We start from the raw sequence: 20,336 nt of genomic DNA, 5'->3' as shown, positions 1-20,336 counted from the left end.
GGGAGGGAAATGCAGGGACCTGAATGTCACCCAGCAGGGCTCCCCTAGGACAGCGGGGGGACCCCAACACCCTTCCCTGCCTGTCTGCGGACGCACAAGCGGCCAGCCCTTTGAAACAGGGGTGCTTTTCTGTACAGGTTCTGGTTCTATTTTTCTGTGTTTGCTGGCACGGTTTGATTCAAGTGACAAACTTGCTGGGCACCCTAGAAAGAAGGCAAAGTCCGTCTCCTCCAGGACAGGGGCCAGGGGACCTGGGAGGGAGCCCCGTATTCCGTCTCCCCAAGCTTTCGCGCCTCTTGGGGCGCCTGGGCTTGCCAGGAGGGCGCAGCAGCCTCCAGACCTGTTCCCCTATGGCTCTCCAGAGGACCCCCTTTGCGCGTCCCCTGGGAAAAAAAGCGCTCGCCTAAGGCATTGGTGCGGGGATGGGGGAGAGGGCGCATCCCCGAGGGGAGCTCTAGGGAAAGATCTAGAGACCGGGCAGCGCGCGGCACGCGCCGGGCACCCGGGCAGCCCGGTGCCACCCGGCCTCGGGCCCCTGCGCAGGTGGCGACCCTAAGAGGTGGGAACGGTTTGCGTTCTGGTGCCCAAGGCGCCCAGCAGGCCGGCTCGCAGCGCGCCCCCCGCTCCCCCAAACACCCACCTGCCGCCGCCGGGCACGTCCCACGCTCCCGCGGGGCGTCCACCCGGGAGCCGGTCGGGCGCCGGCACCGCGCGCCCTCCGCGAAGTTGTGCGTCGCCAGCCCGGCCCCGCAGCGCGGCCGCAGGAGCGCACTCACCGGCTCTCCGGCGCGTCCCTGAAGGTCACGGGCAGGTGGCCGCGGCGGGCGCGCGGCGGGGCCCCCGGGCGGGGGGCGCGGGCGAGGGCGGGGCGCGCGGCCCCCCTGCCCGGCGAGGGGGCGCCGTCCGCGCCGCAGCGCGCGCGCCCCGGGGCGCTCAGAGGCCGTGGTCGCAGTCGACATCGCGGCAGATGTACCAGAGGATCACGTAGAGGATGAGGAGGATGGCGAAGATGAACAGGGCCACCAGGATCGCCTTGGTCACCGGCGAGATGAGCGACTGCATGGCCCCGGCGGCGGGGCGCGCGGGCGGGCGGGGGCGCGGGGCGCGGCGCTCACGACCCCCGAGCGCGCCCGGAGCCCCGCGCCGGCCCCGCGCCGCATCCGCAGTGCTCCGTGCCGGCCCCTGGCGCCCGCGCTCGGCCTGTGCTCAGCGGGCCCGGCGGCCGCCGGGCTGGGCGCGCGGCGCGGGGGGCGCGGGGGTGGCGGCCATGGGCGCGGGCGCGGGCGCGGAGGCGGCGCGCCGGGCAAGTCCCCGCAAACTTGGGCGGCGGCGGCGGGGAGGCGGCGGGCGCGCAATGACAGGTGGACGCCCGGCCCCGCGGGGCGCAGCGCGCAGCCGTCTGCGGGAGGCGCGGGGCGCGGGGCGCGCGGGAGGGCGGGGCGGGAGCGAGCGCGGGAGGCGCTGCGCAGCCGAGGGGGGTCCCTCTCGGATCCCTGGGGGCGGGGGGCGGGGAAAGGAGCTCGCCACGCCCCCTGCGCCCCTCCCCCCGGGACCCCTCCAACCTCTCCACCGCCCCTCCGTGCGTCCCAGCCACCGGCGCCTCCCTCTGCCCTCTCCCGCATGCCCCCCTTTTTCTTAGGTGTCCCCTTTTTCCCCCCCGTGTTTCCGGAGCCCCCACTCGGCTGGTGCGCTGGGTGTCATGACAGAGGAAAGGGTGGAAAGAGGGGGGGGGCCCGGGGAGCGTGGCGAAGAGGCTGCTGGATGCAGGCAGCCCCGTCCTGGTCCTTCCTGGGTGCAGGTGAACCTGGGACAGGGCTGTGCGTTGCACCCAACTCTCAGGAAAGGTTTTGGAGGTGACATCACGGGGACACAGGGAAGCTTCAACCCCCCCCCCCAGTGCGCACAATGACATCTTCCACAAGCGGTGGAGGGGTCACCGTGTTTTGATAAACAGATGGAGCGCCCAGAGGCTGAGAGGCTCTAGAACAGGTCCGTGCACCTGACAAGAAGTCCCTGTGGACCCCCCACAGACGTGTGTCCACCCTCCAGGCCTGGGCCCTGTGGGTGAAGAGAGCAATTTGGCCACCACCACCCCCTCCGACCGCCCCTTTCCTCAGGCAGGCACCTTTCTGGCCGGCTGGGCTGGTGGGGACATTGGCAGGGCTGGGAGTCGAACAAGGGAGGGAGAAAGAGCCCCCCCAAAGGCGCGTGCTGTGGTCCCGGGAAAGGAAATGGTTTGTGCCCACCTCGGTGTCCTGGAGACACACTGTCCACGGGGGAGCAGGACTTGGGCACTGGGAGCCCGCGTCCGGTAAGACACAGGGACAAGTCCACCCCCGCAGCATGAGGGGATCAGGCCCAGCGCGCTCTCGGTTTTGTCTCCAACTGCAGCCACGGGGTGGTCACCATGCGCGCGCGCCAGAAGGCCTGACGGACGGGGACGCGCGCTGGGAGGTGGCCTCAATGCGCGCAGGGACCCCATCCCCCAGTCCCCAAGGAGGACCCAGATGTTGGAGACCCTCTGAGCTCCCCACAGGCCCGGGCACTTTCAGAGAGGTCCCTGCACAGAGACAGCCTGTCCTGACTCAGGTGGGAACAGCATCCTGTCCGAAGGCAGGTGAGGGGGGGGGGTTCGGGGCGCACGTGCGCCGCGGTGATGTTAGGGTCCTGCGCTGGCCACGCAGGGAGGTAGAGGCTCAGGAGTCAATCTCCCCAGGCCACGGGCCAGTGGCTGGTCTGGTCCTGCCTCAGGATGGCATGGGCAGGTGGCCCAAAGGGACCCCACATCAGGGGCTCCCAGCCACCAGGAGGGTGGAGCAATGGCCTTTCTAAGAGTCTGTTGTCTGTGGTCACAACTGGGGGCTGCCACCCAATTTGGCTCAGTGGTTAGAGCGTCAGCTCAAGGACTGAAGGGTCCTGGGTTCGATTTGGGCCAAGGGCAGGTATCTCAGTTGCAGGCTTGTTCCCCCCACGTGCCGGAGGCAACCAGCTGATGTGTGTCTCTCTCACATAGATGTTTCTCTCTCTCTCTGTCAAGCCCATCCCCTCTCTCCCTTCCACTCTCTCTCTGAAAAGCCATGGGGAAAACATCCTCAGGTGAGCATTAAAGAACAAAAAACAGAACTGGGAGCTGAAGGAAGGTCCTCGCAGGTGACGTGAGCCTAACCCAGCCAGTGCAACTTGCACGGAGGAGTTTCTCGATGGCCCTAGGGGGAGACAAGGGGTGGCACAAAGGGCGCACACACAGACACACGCAGACACACAGAATTTCCATGTCTCAAGGGTATCCTAGGGAGCAAAGACGGAGGCTCTGATCCTGTTCATTAAACTTAATTTTCCCTGAGAAACCGACCGGAGCCCATCACAGACCGAGCTCGGAGCAAGAGAGAGCAGCCAGGTGTGAAGGCGCAGGGAGGCTCAGAGGACACCCGGGGACGTTCCTTCCTCCCCGGATAGAACTGCATCTTTTCATATAAGAGGATGAGCTCCATTGGCGGGGCGGGGTGCCCATCACCTCCGTAAGCTCCGGCCAGGTCTGGCGGACCACCGTGTGTTCTGTGACCGGCACGTGTTTAATGTAATCCAACGCCAGCAGTGGCCTTGGGATGGATGGAGGAGCCCTGTGATGGAGAAAAGGCGGAACAATTCACCTTGCCCGCTAGGTGCCCCTTAAAACTCACCGCCTGGCCTGGCCGGGGCGGCACAGTGGTTGAGAGCCGACCCATGAACCTGGAGGTCACAGTTTGACTCCCCATCAGGGCACATGCCCGGGTTGCAGGCTCGGTCCCCAGTCGGGGGCATGCAGAAGGCGGCCGATCCATGACTCTCATCATCGATGTTTCTACCTCTCTCTCTCCCTCTCCCTTCCCTTCTCTCTAAAAATCAATAAAAACATATATATTTTTTTAAACAAACACAAGGAGAAATAATAATCCTTCATTTCTGATTATCGGTCTGAGCAAGACTTGGCCACGGGCCAGCCAGAGACGGGTGTGGACCCCGGGTGACCCACGTAGGTCGGTGTCCTGAGCAACTACATGCATTTTTCCTGAATGTGCTGTGGGTCTTTAGAGAACGTTGCCCTAGGCCCAGCATTTTATATCGAAGATTGAAATGTCTCCCTTTCTGGAGACATTTTGGACGGTGTCTTTCTGTGGCTTGACTCAAAAATCAATTAAAAACAAAATCTTTCAAAAAAAAAATTTTTTTTTAACATATACACAGCTGATAGCTCAGTTTTGAAAATGAAAGATGTTTTCGTAAACACCGCCTTTATTATTATTCAGAGAACGCGTGTATACATTTTCGGGGGACGCCCTCTATTTTGATCACAGGGAGCTTGCCCAAATGTTCCGCAAGGTCGGCCTCCTAGACAGGATGGTGGATCCCAGGCCTCCCCATCTCCTGGACGGCCACAGCGGGTCCCCCGACGTTAAGGTCATTGAGAATCGGTCAAGCCTTTGGGAGATTCCACACTGAAGTTCATAAAATTCGGTTCGTGAGCCCTCCGTTTGGCATCCGGGCCTGAGGCTGGCCCGTGCGTGTTTAAGTGAATCTGCGTGCGGGAACTGGGGGGGGGGGTGTGTGTGTGGCCACATTTATGTTTTTGTTCTCGGTAGATTTCAACGTGAGAGCGAGCAGGCCTGCTCCGGTTAAGCCGACCTGTTCGCTGAGGCCAACGCAGACCCGCTGACTCGCAGGCAGGAAACAAAGGCAATGATGAAACTAAACAAAAGCCGCCGAACTAAAACCAGGCGATGGTCTGGATGTGGGGTGTCACCTGGACGGTCCCAGGCTAGTTTGCCCTGATGGTTCTTGGTTCCAGATTTTTTTTTTTTTTTAAATATCTTTATTGCTGAGAGTATTACAGATACCCCCACATTGAATGTGGGACCTGGCGGTTTGGGGGTTCAGATGATATGGATTCATCTATTACCCTTTTCTGCTGTTTGCTGCAGGAAAATCTCTTGCACAAAGCCGTTTGGGGGAGCTATGATGGTGCCCCTTTTTTCAAATGAGACATCTGGGGGAAGTAAGACTAAGTGGAGTTTGAACCCTGAAATTGCTTGGGGGACAGTTGTAGAGGGAATTCCATGTTCATAGAGAATTATGCTCTTTTTTTTTTAATGTGTTTTTATTGATGTTTAGAGAGAGAGAGAAACATCAATGATGAGAGTCACGGATCGGCTGCCTCTTGCACGCCCACGACTGGGTATTGAGCCCGCAACCCGGGCATGTGCCCCGACCGGGGAATTGAACTGTGACCTCCTGCTGCATGGTCTATGCTCAACCACTGAGCCACGCCAGCCGGGCAGAGAATTATGTCCTATTTCTAAAAAGGTATAAGATACGGGTCATCGAGAAGTACGATTTTGGAAACTTTCCGGTCAACAAACATCCTGCATTCCCCACACATAGACCTGGATGTGGGTGCCCATTGGGGGCATCAGAAAACTCACTATTCCCAAGTGTGAGGTTTTGTTGTGTTTTTTGGGTGTGTTTTTTTTATAGTCTCCAGCATGCACGTTGTCAAATCTTAATTCCTGAATCCTCCTGACGTTGGGAAGGCGCCTGCCTCACAGGGGTCTCTGCAGGATCAGCCCCTGTGTTATTTGGACCTGACAAAGCTCCCAGGTTGGGGGTCCCGTCCAGCAGGTAACAGCCAGAATGGGGAGCAACTTATTCGCAGGCAGCCGAGCTGAGCCCGGATTCCCTTGTCTGATGGCGCCACCTACTGGCAGCCGCAGGCTTAGTCCTCCAGAGCCGCCCATGTGGCTGGAATGGGGGGGGGGGGCAGTCTGCGCACCTGCTCACCTGCTCACCTGCTCACCTGCTCACCTGCTCACCTGGGCACCTGCACCTGGGATGCTCTGCCCTGTGGCCACCGGTCTTCCTTCAAACTGCAGAGAAGGACCTGCCCACCTTGTCCAGGCGGGTTTAGGGCTGTAGACGTTGCTCCCTTGAGAAGATTTTGCGTTTAAGCTTCTATCGTAAACTGGAGTTTGGGGGGGCGGGGGAGATGCTGGGTTCTTAAAAAGGTACAGAGGGGATGGAGGGGCCGGGAAGAAAAGACATAGAGCCCTGGCCTGTGTGGTTCAGTGGTGGAGAGTCGGTTCGCGCATCCAAGGGTCTAGGATTCGAATTCCCAGGCAAGGAAACTAAGGTACCCGGGTTGCAGGTTCATTGCTCGCCCCCTGTCAGGGCCCATGCGGGAGGCAGCCAGTCGCTGTGTCTCTCTCTCTCCTCGCCTTTCCTCCCTTCCACTCTCTCTAGAAACCAATGAAAAAAAAATATGCATCCTTGGGTGAGCGTTAAGCAAAAAGAGAGGAAGGAAGGAGAGATTCGGTGGCACGCTCAGCTGGCTGTGGTGCCGCATGTCCAGAGAGGCTGGCCTTCAGATTCCCGGGTTCCCGGTCCTGGCGAAGGTGTCGGCATCCCCAGGACATCGGCCTCGGCAGCGGGGAGGTGGGGGGGAGCGTGAAGCTCTGTGTCAAGTGTGTGATGCACCAGTTTCCAAGTCACCTGAAAATAGAGCGTGACCCAGATTCTTCAGGGGACCCTGGGGAGGAGAGGAGAGGGAAACGGAGGAATAGTCAAGATTTCATTTCCCAGGGGGGCAGAGTGCGGGAGCCGGGTCTGTCTGTTGAAATTGAAATTAAAAAAAAAAAAAAAAGATACACGTACGTAACAATTCTGCGGATCCTCAAGAGATTAACCATGGTCACCTGGCCGGCGTGGCTCAGCGGTTGAGCCTCATCGACTTATAAACCAGGAGGTCACGGTTCGATTCCAGGTCGGGGCACTTGCCTGACTTGTAGGCTCCATCCCCAGTAGGGGGCGTGCAAGAGGCAGCCGATCCGTGACTCTCATCATTGATGTTTCTCTCTCTCTCTCTCCCTGTCTCTGGAATCAATAAAAACATTAAAAAAAAAAAAAAGATTAACCATGGACTTACTGTATGATCCAGACATTTCATGGGGACATGAAAACGCGTGTCCACCCAGAAATACAAAAAGTGGAAGCAGCCCAAGTGTCCATGGACGGATAGATGGACACACAGAATCGGGGGTGTGTGTCTGTTCACAGAGTGGAATATTACACAGCCATGAAAAGGAGTGAAGCTCGGACACAGGCTACCATGTGGAAGAGCCTTGAACACAGGATGCTCGTGACGGAGGCCAGACACACAAGGCCACCAGGAGTGGTCGAGGCCAACGGAGGGAAAAAAGGGACTTTTGTAATACTTTCAGCAATGAAGATAATTTATTTATTTATTATTATTATTTTAAATATATCTTTATTGATTTCAGAGAGAGGAAAGGAGAGGGAGAGAGAGAGATAGAAACATCAATGATGAGAGAGTCATGGATCGAGCCCACAACCCGGGCATGTGCCCTGACCGGGAATCGAACCCTGATCACCTGGATCCCAGGTCGAGGCTCAACCGCTGAGCCCCGCCCGGCCGGGCGAAGATAATTTTTTTAAAAGAATCTATTAGCTTTACTGTGGGAAAAAAATAATAATAAAAAGAAACCAACCCACTGTGGTTTCATCGGGACTATTTCTCACCAGACTGACATCCCTCTGTCCTAAAGGGCTTAACCGGACGGAGGGCCAACCCGCCTCTGTTTTAGCAAATCCTTCTGGGCGTGGGCCGGAGAAAGTCTACGAAGCAGATCTTGGAAAGGACAGGCGAGCTCGGGATTTCCTGACGGGTCAGCGAAACTCCTGAGGGCGTGAGGGCGGGTCCGGCTGGGTGGGTGGGTGGGTGGGTGAATTCCCCGGGGACTTGCGTCATTTCCTGCAGGCAGACACCACCACCCGCCTGAGATTCCTTGGCAGGCAGCCGGCCAGACTTTGTCCGTCTTGTGGGTAAATGTGGCATTGGGAGGTGGCGGGGGCCTACAAATCCCCGAACGCCTGTGCAACGGTAACGTTGCCGGCACCCATGGGAGGTCAGGTGGGTGGCCACAGTTGAATGTTTGAACGCTGACGTGTGAGCAGGGTGACAGGTGACATCCTGGTCGCCAGGTTAGGATGCCAAGGGCCTGCAGAGGAAGGCAGTGAGGTGGTCACAGGCAGACAGAGGCAGGAAGGTGGGCAGGGGCCTGTCTGTCTGTCTGTCTCTGTCTCTCTGGATGTGCTGGCTTCTGCCAGGCCCCAGCCGGGCCTCCCCGGTGACGTCCGTCCGTCGAGGTTTTCATGGGATTCTGTCCCCATAGAAGCGACTGAGCGTCTCGGGCTCCGTTCCTGGTCAAGGGCACCTACCTGGGTTGCAGGTGTGATCTCTGGGCCCAGTCTGGGCGTGGAGAGGAGGCGGCCCATCCGTGTGTTTTTCACATCGATGTTTCTCTCCCCCCCCCCCCGCTGTTCCTTTCACTCTCCCTAAAAATAAAAATAAAAATAAAAAATCAATGTAAAAAAAATACATCCTCGGGTGCAGATTAGCAAACAAACAAGATAAAAGCAGTTCTCGGAGAAACACGGACTCAGGCAGGAGCCCAGATGGTGCAGATCACAGGACGTGGTGACGCCGATTCTTTAAACAACGTGTTTCATCTTCAGACCCGTGGTGGCCCATCCGGTGGTCGGCCCACCTGCTTTCCTGTCATCTCGGGGACACGGGGTAGACTTGGAACATGCAAACCTTGGGAGCTGGAATTTTCTCTCGGCTGCTGCTTTCCTGGTGTAACCAGCCTCATGGAGGGTCCCTCTAACACCGAAATACGTCCTTATGGTGTGGATGCAGGAGGTAGCCGCCCATCTCCCGCTTTTTCAAAAGTCTGCGTGAAGACGGCTTTGAATATTTAACGAGTCAGAGCTCCCAAAGGGAAAGCGGATTTTTCCAAGCGGCTCTGTTTCTCATGAATAGTTCCCCGGAGGCCGGAGATGTTCCCTTTTTTTAAAAAAAAAAATTATTATTATTAAAAATATAAAGAAACTCTTGACGTCTCCTTAGCCCCTAAAAATATTGTGTCGATTTCCCTTCTGTTAAAATAAAATAAAAAAAAACGCCAAACGAGTTACGGATTGGGGACCAAACAAGGGACACTGGCTTCGCTTGCCTCTGGCCAGGGTGGCTGGCTGTTGATTGCATTTTCTGCTCTTCAATTATTCAAATCAGTTATTAACTAAACGGTGAATCTCATCGTCGGGGTCAGCCGCAGGACACCGTGTATTTTTGAACGGCTCAGTCTTCTCCCCGGCGAAGAATGCCACGGAACAGGACAGCTGACCCCCGGATGGCTCACGGAAGGAGACGTCATTAGCCCAGAGTTCAATTTTGGCCGCGATGCTTCGAAGACGAAGGGTATGGAGACATTGGGCAAGGGACCCGCGCGCTCATGTAAGTGATTAAAAATCTCCTTCGAGCCTGGTCAGTGTGGCTCAGTGGTTGAGGGGCATCCGGTGAACCAAGAGGTCGCCGGTTCGATGCCGGGCCAGGGCACATGCCCTCGATCGCCAGCAGGGGGCGAGCAGGAGGCAGCCGAGCCGTGATTCCCTCTCATCACCAACGTTTCTCTCTCCCTTCCTCTCTCTGAAATCAATAAGGACGTGCTTTTAAAAATCGACGGTTATCTTCTCAGGAGCCTTAACCGAGTCCCGCTCACGGGCTCCGAGGACGCGCACGTGGGCATCTTTGGGGACCACCCTTGAGCCCACTGCATGGGATCGGGAGAGGTGGTGGGGCCCAGAGCTTGGAGGAGACGCTGTCCCCTGTGAGTCTGGAAGCGGGTGGCTCCCGATGGCTCCAGGTTTGCAGAAAGGCCGGGGGGGGGCGGGGGCGGGTCCCTTCGGAAGAGGCATTGGGACCATCCAACCGAGAGAGGTGCCACCTAAACACAGACAGAAAGCCACACCTTGTATCCGCCAGCGATACCACCAGGTTCCTCGCGACAGGAAAAGTGAATTTTTTTGGAAAAGTGAATTTTTTTGGTGTGGTTTTTTTTTTTTTTTTTTACATTTTACTGACTTCTTTTGGATTTCCCTGTTTTCTATAAAAAGCACAGCCTGATTTTTTAAAAAAATTTATATTTATTGTTGAAAGTATTACAGACATTCCCTTCCCCCCCCCCCCCCATTGACCCCTCCACCCCGAATCCCGTCCCGTCCCCACACTTTTGTCTGTGTCCATGGGTCATGCATCTACGCATATAAGTTCTTTGGTTAATCTCTTCCCACTGCCCTCTGCCTTCCCTCTGAGATCCCTCAGTTCTGTTCCACGCTTCTGGGTCTATTTTGTTGATCAGTTTATTTTATTCATTAGATTCCACATATGAGTGAGATCATGGGATACTCGTTTTTCTCTGCCTGGCTTATTTCACTCAGCACAATACTCTCCAGGTCCCTCCCTGCTGTGCCAAAGGGTAAGAGATCCGCCTTTTTCACAGCTGCGTAGTATTCCGCTAATTGGTTTTTACGTTCTAGCCACAGCTGACAGTCCTGAGGCTAATTCTTGACCTTACGTGGAATAAGTAACACTCATCTTTCAAATCAGATCGAATTTTAAACCGTGTATAGAAATGTTTCAATCTTACCATTATATTTGGATAATGTTTTCATGACAGAATGTATCTAAATGCAAAAAACAACCCTGTAGATACTGATGCAGGTAGAGGAGGTATTTACAGTATCTAAACGCTATAAAGATGTCACTTTGCCACATTTGTACGAGGCTCTCCTTTTTCACAGCTGCATACTATTCCATTCCACGGTGGGGAAATGAACGTTGCACTCGAGGGACGGGCGTTAGCAACAGGGACATGAGAGGAACCATCAGGAACATGAGAGCCCGAGACAAGAGCAGAGACGTGAGCAGGGGGAGCAGGAAGAGGCTCTCTGGGGGCAGATAGCAGAAAAGACAATAGAATTAAAGAAAAGATGGATCCTGGGGACAAAAGGACACTTTCAGGACTAGAGAGTGACGGTGGGTTCAATTGGCCCACTTTACCCACCCAACCCCACACTCTCTCGTCTTCTCCTCATATAGCCCCACAGGCACCCTCAGTGGCGTCTGCCACAGGCCCTTTGCACGCCCTACGACTTGCACAGCACACAAGTTTCTTCCACCCCGTTTTGGAGACATTAATGCCCCTTCATTCTACAGCAACCATCTCAGCTGTGACTTCCATGCGGGGGAACCCCTCTGATCCCCACTCGGGAAGCTCCCAGGCGGTTTCTCCATCGGTACATTGAGCCCAACCAACACACAGGCGTTGGGAGACGTCGGGAGCTCCCGTTGGCGTGTGCCCGGTGGGACGCGGGGAACGTGTTTGCAGACAGTCAAACACCAAGAATTTGAATGACTTTTTGGGGAAAAAATGTCCTGAAGTCAGCTGTGCCGGGCGGGCTTCCCACTCGGGGGATGGAGCCCACTTGCTGAGCCCTGAACAATGCTCCCTGTGTCAGGGTGGCTCGTGGGACACAGACGAAAGGATGGAATGGGTGACGGAAGGCATTTGTGGGGTGGGAGGTCCCACAAAAGTTCCCAGCAGAAGAACCTGAGCCCATTTGGGGATATTTCTTGCCCACCGGGTGGCTGGAGGCACGACCCCCTTCAAAGGAGGCTTCTGGGGTTTTGGTGTCTCCTAGAAGCCAGATATTTGGCCAGTTGGTTTTTAGAGTGAGTCATACATTAAGCCCCCTTTAGCCCCCACGCCTTCCGTCCCCTCCCCTCTGGCAACCTCCACATGACCGTCTGTGTCCACGAGTTTCAGTTTTATACCCCACACAGGAGTGACATCATATGGTTCTTAGCTTTTCCTGCCTGACTTGTTTCACTCAGCACGATATTCTCAAGGCCCATGCACGTTGTTACAAGGGGCAGGATCCCACCCTTTTCATGGCCGAGTAGTATTCCATTGGGAACATGTCCCACTTTTTTTTTTTTATCTCCAGTCCTTGATCGCAGGACGCTTTGGTTGTCTCCATATCTTGGCTACTGTGAGTCATGCTGTGAGTATAGGGGTCCATATATCTTTGAAAGTACATGTTTTCAAGTTTTGGGGGGAGATATCAATACATTTAATAAAATAAAATAAAATAATAAAATAAAATATAAAATAATAAAATAAATTATAAAATAAAATATAAAATAATAAAATATAAAATAAAATGATAAAATATAAAATAAAATAAAGTAATAAAATAAAATAAAATATAAAATAATAAAATATAAAATAAAATGATAAAATATAAAATAAAATAAAGTAATAAAATAAAATATAAAATAAAATATAAAATAAAATGATAAAATATAAAATAAAATAAAGTAATAAAATAAAATAAAATATAAAATAAAATATAAAATATAAAATAATAAATAATAAAATAAAATAAAGTAATAAAATAAAATAAAATATAAAATAAAATATAAAATAATAAATAATAAAATAAAATGAAATATAAAATAAAATAATAAAATATAAAATAAAATAAAGTAATAAAATAAAATAAAATATAAAATAATAAATAATAAAATAAAATGAAATATAAAATAAAATAATAAAATATAAAATAAAATAAAGTAATAAAATAAAATATAAAATAATATAAAATATAAAATATAAAATAAATTATAAAATAAAATGATAAAATAAAATATAAAATAAAATAATAAAATAATAAAATAAAATATAAAATATAAAATAAAATAAAGTAATAAAATAAAATAAAAAAATAAAATGCCAAATCAGTTTTTAGCTGGAGCTGGAGCTCATGTTGGGGTAGAGCCGCATGGTCTTGACAGTGTTTGGTGTAAATTGTGTGTGGGCACGTGTGAAAATTTGCAATTCCTTTATATATATATATATATCTTTATTGATTTCAGAGAGAGGAAGGGAGAGGGAGGGAGAATCATCAATGATGAGAGAGTCATGGATCGGCTGCCTCCTGCACGCCCCTGACTGGAGACAGAGCCCACAACCCGGGCCTGTGCCTGAACTGGAACCAACCTGGGGACGGGCCAGCCTGGGTTGAAGTGCTGATTAAAATACATAAAAAAACCTGAATTGCTTTCTGAAGAGCTACTTTATCCCGGAACAAACACGGAGCTGACGTTCTCCAAACCCTGCTCTCACAGGGACGGCTTTTCAGAAACGAAACGCCTCTGGAAGGACCTCAGGTTCTGCTTTCCTGAGCTACCGAGAGCTATTAAGCAACGCTTTGCGTGTCTGCGATGTCTGCGCTCAGCTCTCCTCTGCCTTTTTTTTTTCTCTCTTTTTTTTTTAAATCCTACCCGAGGATATTTTTTCCATTGCTTTTCGGACAGAGTGGAAGGGAGGGAGGGAGAGAGAGAGAGAAAAACATCGATGTGGGACACAGTCCTGCATGGCCTGCCTCCTGTATGCCCCCTACTGGGGATCGAGCCAGCAAACCTTTGGGTGACAGGCCTGTGCCTTGACCGGGAATCGAACCCGCTACCTCCTGGTTCATGGGTCGGCCCTCAAGCGCCAAGCCACGCCGCTTTACCTCTGCTTTATTTTCACGTCAGTTTCTAAGAGGCACGAACATAAAGATTTGACTTTAGGTGGCGGGCCCACAGTGCACTATACACATGATATAAAATGTACCTGTACACTTGTGACCTATATATAAGTTTATTAAGCAATGTCACCCCAACACATTCAATAAAAAGATACTCAAAATAGAAAGGATACGATTGTGCCCCGGCCGGTGTGGCTCAGTTGGTTGAGCGTCGACCTATGAACCAGGAGGTCACTGGTTCGATTCCAGATCAGATGGATGTTGATGTTTCTCTGTCGTCAATGTTTCTATCTTTCTCTCCCTCTCCCTTCCTCTCTCTCTAAAATCAATTAAAAATAATGTTTTTTTAAAGGTTGCAGGTTCGATTCTTGGTCAGGACCCATGCCCGGGGTTGTGGGGTCCACCCTCCAGTAGGGGGCGTGCAGGAGGCAGCTGATCGAGGTTGATGTTTCTCTGTCATCAATGTTTCTTTTTCTTTTTTTTTTTTTATTAAATATATCTTTATTGATTTCACAGAGACGAAAGGAGAGAGAGACAGAAACATCAATGATTAGTCATTGATCGGCTGCAGCCGCCACTCGGGCATGTGCCCTGACCGGGAATCGAACCTCGATCGCCTGGATCCTAGGTCAACGCTCAACCTCTGAGACACGCCCGGCCGGGCCGTCATCAATGTTTCTATCTTTCTCTCCCTCTCCCTTCCTCTCTCTCTAAAATCAATTAAAAAAAAATTTTTTTAAAAAGGTTACAGGTTCGATTCTTGATCAGGGCCCAGGCCCGGGCTTGAGGGCTCGACCTCCCCCCCAGTAGGGGGCGTGCAGGGGCCAGCAGATCACTGTTTCCCTCTCCCATCAATGTTTCTCTCTCTCTCTCCCTAAACATCAATAAAAAAATATATAAAGTATTTGGTTGTCAAAAACAAACAAACAAAAACAAAGGTCACTACCCGACCAAAAACTTTCATGTCTATCATCTGAAAAAAAACCCACAAAAAACCCCACCAACCTGCAACTGAGCAGATCCGAATCTTCAGAACGTCCTTCTTGGTGGTGAAATAACTCAGTTTTACAGAACCGCAGGTCTCCATGGAGAAAGTGACAACAATGACAGGCTCCGGGGACAGTGACAACCGTCATCGGAGGGGGGAGGAGAGCAGCTGGGACAACCTCCTGGGGCAGGTTTTTTTTTTTTGTTTTTGGGTTGTTTTTTTTTTTCTTTTTTTTTCTCTCTCTGCTTCTAAATTCACCCTTGGACCTGTTTGTCGTCCAGTGGACAGTGAGGCCCACAAGCAAAGCCCCCCCGGCCCCCCCAAAGCTGCCTAAATTGACTTGGATGCTAAGACACAAGCTCCTCCCGGGGCCCATAAATACATGATTTTTAACATCCTGTTTGCAGAAAAACAGCGGAGCCCCGGGCATGCCCCTGACAATCATTGACTGATTTTTTACGACCCGAAAGGACACTTGTGTGTGTTAAGAGCGATGCAGCTGCTGCAGTTTTTGTGTTTTTTTTTTTGTTGTTTTGAGAGGCCCCGTGAAAGACGAAAGGAAATGAAATTTGAAATTGGCAAGGGCTGGGCTCTCTGCGTGGGGTACGCCCTGTGACTCATTTATTCCAGCCTGGGTGACACGGGTGAAGATGAAGGGTGAGTGAGACATTTGGGGAAGAAAAAAAAAAAAAAAAAAAAAAAGCCCAGTTTCTCTGGGGCTGGGGAGGGTTGGGGAGGGCTGGGGACCCCTCCCCTAAACACACACACACACAGTTTGGGTTCTCCGAGCCATGAAAAAGGGGTTGTCTCACGTGGCCTTTCTCCATTGCTGGTGGAAGCGGGGTCCTTGCGATATCTTGAGAAAAGTAATTTTTCCGAGAGTCGCAGGGGAGGCTGAGTGATTTTGATTTGGGCGGAATCACATCCCTGGGTTTGCAAAGTCCCGTTTCCCTTCATCTCATCCCGGGAGAGGCGCAGCCGGGGATTCAGCAGAGCTGGAAGCAGAGCCGGCGTCCAGAGTCTCCTTTCCACGCTGGAGCCGAGTCCGGTGCACCGTGAGGTAGTTGGGACTCGAGTCTTGCATTGACGGCAACTCTCTGTGACTCTATAATTATTTCAAAATTAAAAAAAAAATTAAATTAAAAAAATAAATCAATCAAAAAACAAATAAAATCAAATTAAGTATCGCCGTTGGTCAAGTCTTTCTGAAGACGGTCGCAGGGCAGAATCTGTCTCAAGATCGCCATTGCCTTTGGAGTCCTGAAATAAGGACTCTGTGGCCAAAAAGATGACCCCGTGTTCGCCTTGGAGGTCGATTTATCAGGGTTCCCTCCGAAGGACGGGGACGTTCGTTGGGCTGAGTGAGGAGCGGACTTGCCCTGTTCTTTGAAGTCAGGGTTAAGCATTTACTAGGGTCCAAGACGAGATCAGAATAAAGTTCGTTGGGCTGAGTGAGGAGCGGACTTGCCCTGTTCTTTGAAGTCAGGGTTAAGCATTTACTAGGGTCCAAGACGAGATCAGAATAAAGTTAAGAGTGTGTAACCCCCCCCCCCCACACACACACACACTCAGACACGTTGACAGAATTGCAATTTATTTATTTACTATTCAAAAGGACATACGGCCCGACCGGTATGGGAGAGGGAGAGAGAGAGATAGAAACATCAATGATGAGAGTCATGGATCGAACCCACAACCCCGGCATGGGCCCGGACCTGGGATTCGAACCCTGACCTTCAGGTTCATGCGGCGACACTCAGCCCTGAGCATCGCGGGCCGGGCTCCCAGAACGAGCTTTTCAATGGGCCGTCAGGAGCCGACTGACCTGGTATCGAAGCGTTTCCTTGTTTTGGTAACAGGATGTCAATAATTTCCGAAAAGGTATCAGGATGCAAAAATACTTCCTAAATGTTGTTGTTCGACACCATAGAAGTGTGAAGCGCTCGACCGTCCGATGAGGACACTGAGGCTTATATTCCAGCCAGTTGGATATTGGATCCTGCCCTGAGGGGACCCGCTGGAGAGGACTGGGATGTTTTCACATCCGTCGCTGGTTCTAAGCAAAGCAGCCCAAAGTGGCCCAAAATCATATCAGGCCTTCTCTCTCTCTCTCTCCCTCTCTGTCCACCCAGCTCCTACCCCACCCCAGGCCTTCCCCACACTATTATCTGTGTCTCTGGGTTATGCATATATGCACATAAGTTCTTTGGTTCATCTCTTCCCGCCCTCCTGCCTTCCCGCTGAGATCCCTCAGTCTGTTCCATGCCTCCATGTCTCCGGATTTATTTTACTCAGTTTATTTTGCATGTAAGATTCCACATATGAGTGAGACCATGTGATGTTTGTCTTTCTCTGCCTGGCTTATTTTACTCAGCATAATACTCTCCAGGTGCCTCCCTGCTGTCCCAAAGGGGAAGAGATGCACCTTTTTCACAGCTGCATAGTATTCCACGGTGTAGACATACCACAGCTTTTTTTATCCGCTCGTCTAGGGATGGGCACGTGGGCTGTTTCCAGGTCTTAGCTACTGTAAATTACACCGCTCTGAGCATAGGGGTGCATATATTCTTTGCAATTGGTGTTTTGGGTTTCTTAGGATATATTCCCAGAAGTGGGATCGCTGGGTCAAAAGGCAGCTCCGTTTTTAGCTTTTCCAGTAAATCCCACACTGGTTCCCACAGTGGCTGCACCCGTCTGCATTCCCACCAGCCGTGCACGAGGGGCCCCCTTTCTCCACACCCTCGCCAGCACTCCAGGAGACCTGGCTGAGCAGGGGACAGCAGAAATGTGAAAGCTGAAGGTCTCAGAGCCTTTATTTCTGTTCCAGTGTCTGTGAGCGCGGAGGCTAGTGGGGCCTAGGCTCTCCCGTTGCTGGGAAGACATCAGAGAAAACCGTTACAAGGCAATAGGGACCTGTGTTTCCTGTGGACTCGTGTCACTCCCTTTCTGCCCACAGGATGTATCACGGGACACCACTAATGCATGAAAATGATTCATGACCATCCCCAAGGGGCTTTAACCAGCAACTCTCCTCGTGGCTCGAACCAGCCAGCATCCCAACCAGGACATATGGGAAACCCAGGCAGAATGATTTGGTGAGTTCTGGGGATGGGGGTGGGGGGGAAGTGGCAGTAACAAATGGGGGTTTTACTCTTTGCCTCCAGAAATTACGTAGTTTGTCCTCATATGAGCCAATAGGTAGCCTTAACCATCAGAAATGGAAATGAAGCCCAGCCAGTGTGGCTCAGGGGTTAAGCATGGACCTATGAACCAGGAGGTCACTGGTTCGAATCCTGGTCAGGGCACACGCCCTGGATCCCCAGTAGGGGGCGTGCAGGAGGCAACCAATCGATGTTGATATTTCTCTGTCCTCAGTGTTTCTCCCTCTCTCTCCCTCTCCCTTCCTCTCGCTGAAATCAATAAAAACATATTTAAAAAAAATTTTTTTTAAAGGAAATGATAATGGAAAGTCTGCTCTGATCTCAGCCCCCAGCCTTCTGGTGCAGCTCAACCCATGAGTGGCCACCTAAAACCACTAAGTTTTGGGGCATCGCCTGTCACACACAGCAATTGGCACAATTAGGCCTTTTAGGAGTAATACGTATGGTCTCTTTGCCCACCTGAGTTTTTCATATATGTACACGTACAGTTGAACCTCGGACAGCAGGGGTGGGGCATGTACTACACTCGGAATCATTTGGTCTGGTTCTGCCAAGGCAACCGTGGGCGGGACTAGAAATTCAATAACCCAGGAGCTTTTTCCACAGCTAATTTTTAAGTTGGTCATTTTGTGTGGCCCGTGAATGATGTTATAAATATCGAAAAGGCCCTCGGCAGAAAAAAAACGTTCCCCACCCCTGGAAGGCATGAATAAAAAACCTGAAAGCTTGGCATTCAGAGAATAGAAATGCATATTTATTATGGCAGGTGATGGGGACCTGGCCCCTCAGTCATAAACCCAGACTCTAGAGTCTTCTGGAACATTAAGGGTTTTGAAGGGGGAGGGAGAGGTTTCAGTCTCAGTGCAGCCCATTGTCAGAGCTTCAACATTGTACAGGTAGAAATATCTTTTGAAGGAAATAGGGGTGACCTTGAAATTTTCCAGGAAGGAGTCCTGGAAAATTCCCCAGGAAGCACCTGTTTTTCCCCCCCTGTTTCATTCTAAAGCCGACTTACCTCAAGGTGCCAAAAAGGCTGCAGCAGCTCCGGCATCCCCCTTGCTCCACAAGAAGAGCCCCCTAGGTCCTCCCAGGGTCCCCACCTTCCACTGGCCCCAAGACTGTGGCCAGGAAAAGTGCTGATTGACCTGCTCAAGGCTACATGGGGGGGGGGGCGTAGAAAAATATTTGTTAAGAAGGTTCATGAGGGCAGGGAGGGGGTGCTCTGCGGCTAGGTGGTCAACACAGGTTTTACTATAAGAAGTAACACTTTCACCCTCGCCTATGGGGCTCAGTGTTTTTAGAGCCTCCGCCCCCGAGCCCTGAGGGGTCTCGTGTTCGATTCCTGATCAAGGGCGCGTACCTGGGTTGCAGGTTCGATCCCCAGCCCTGGTCCTGGCGCGTGCAGCAGGCAATCAATTGATGTGTGTCTCTCTCCCATCGATGTTTCTCTCTCTCCCCCTTGCTCCCTCCCTTCCACTCTCTCTAAAAAGCAATGCAAAAAGTATCCTCGCCTGAGGATTAACAAAGGAAACAAAGTAACACTTTCGAAAGCAGGGTGTCTGCCTCCCCTTCCCCCAAAAGGATACATTGTCTGCATGTCTTTGCAATTCTGTTGACCAAGAGAAGAAAAACCTCCCTGAGATGAGCTGCGCCTGCACCTGTCAGGTGCGCGAGCTTTTGGGGGCAGAGCCCAAGGTGGGCGTGGCCTGCAGGTCTCCCCGCCCCCCGCCCAGCCTCCGCCCTAAGCCCTGTCCTGTCCCCAGTGTCCCAACAGTGCCAGCAGCTGGCCTCAGCAGGGCACCGTCCGCAGGGCCAGCAGGAGGGCCCTGACTCATCCTGGGAAGAGGTACAAGTGTAGTCACAGGACCTGGATACGTGTCGGGGGGTGGACGGCCAGAATGTGACTCAGGGATATTTCACGGCCTGAGATGTTGTCCAGGGATCCTGCAGTAGCAGGGACAGAATTTTAAGCGAATATCTTCATTAAAAAAAAAAAAAAGTGTTATATATTGTGAACCTGGGACAGCCACACTTCAGGGGTGGCCTTTGACTGTCACCAGAGACCCCCACCAGGGTGTCTGTGGCCTCAGATGGGAGAGGGGAGACACGCCCTGGCCTGAGGGGATTTTCGGACACTGGAAGCCCCTCAAAGGGCAGCCCTTGGTCAGGCTTGGGACTTGGGGGTCTGCCCTGTGCCCCAAAGCCCCCACCAGTACTCAGGGCTCCTGAATCCAATCTGGACTTGGGGGGAGGGGAGTGCGTGAAGAGGCAGTGAGCCCCCAATTTTTCCCAAAAAGTAGAGGATTTCACGCATTCTCTCTTGGGGAGGGGGTGTCTCCTTAGGGCCTGTAGAGACATAGTGGGTCCCCTCAGTTTGCTAAGAAGGGAGAGGGTTTCTTAGAGAGACCGCGCTGGGGGATCCCCTTTAAAGGGTGGTAGAAGAGAAGGCGTGGGGACCTGGCTCCACACTTTCCCAGCAGCCTTGGGGTTCCCCGTTAAGAACAAGTAGGGAGTCCTCACACTTTTCCCTGTCTAGGCGGCCCAGCGGGGGACCCCGGCTGTCCCCTCCTAGCTCCGCGCGCGCGCGCGCTCGACTCGGGGCTTTTGGGTGGCACAGCGGGGGCGGGGGCAGCAGGCGGGGCTGGGTGACAGCGCCGCGCCCCTTTTCCTACCCAGGCTCCGCCCAGGGGTGGGGATGGCGG

At 52.3% G+C, this 20,336-nt stretch overlaps 1 pseudogene; it reads right to left on the bottom strand.

Moving 5' to 3' along the window:
• Positions 1-933: 933 nt before the first annotated feature.
• On the bottom strand, positions 934-18,685 carry LOC148090658 (uncharacterized; annotated as a pseudogene).
• Positions 18,686-20,336: the final 1,651 nt, after the last annotated feature.

Source organism: Miniopterus natalensis, chromosome X (genome assembly GCF_054644295.1).
Source record: "Miniopterus natalensis isolate mMinNat1 chromosome X, mMinNat1.hap1, whole genome shotgun sequence".
In the NCBI taxonomy this organism is placed as follows: domain Eukaryota; kingdom Metazoa; phylum Chordata; class Mammalia; order Chiroptera; family Miniopteridae; genus Miniopterus; species Miniopterus natalensis.
This window is presented reverse-complemented; position numbering and strand designations above follow the sequence as displayed.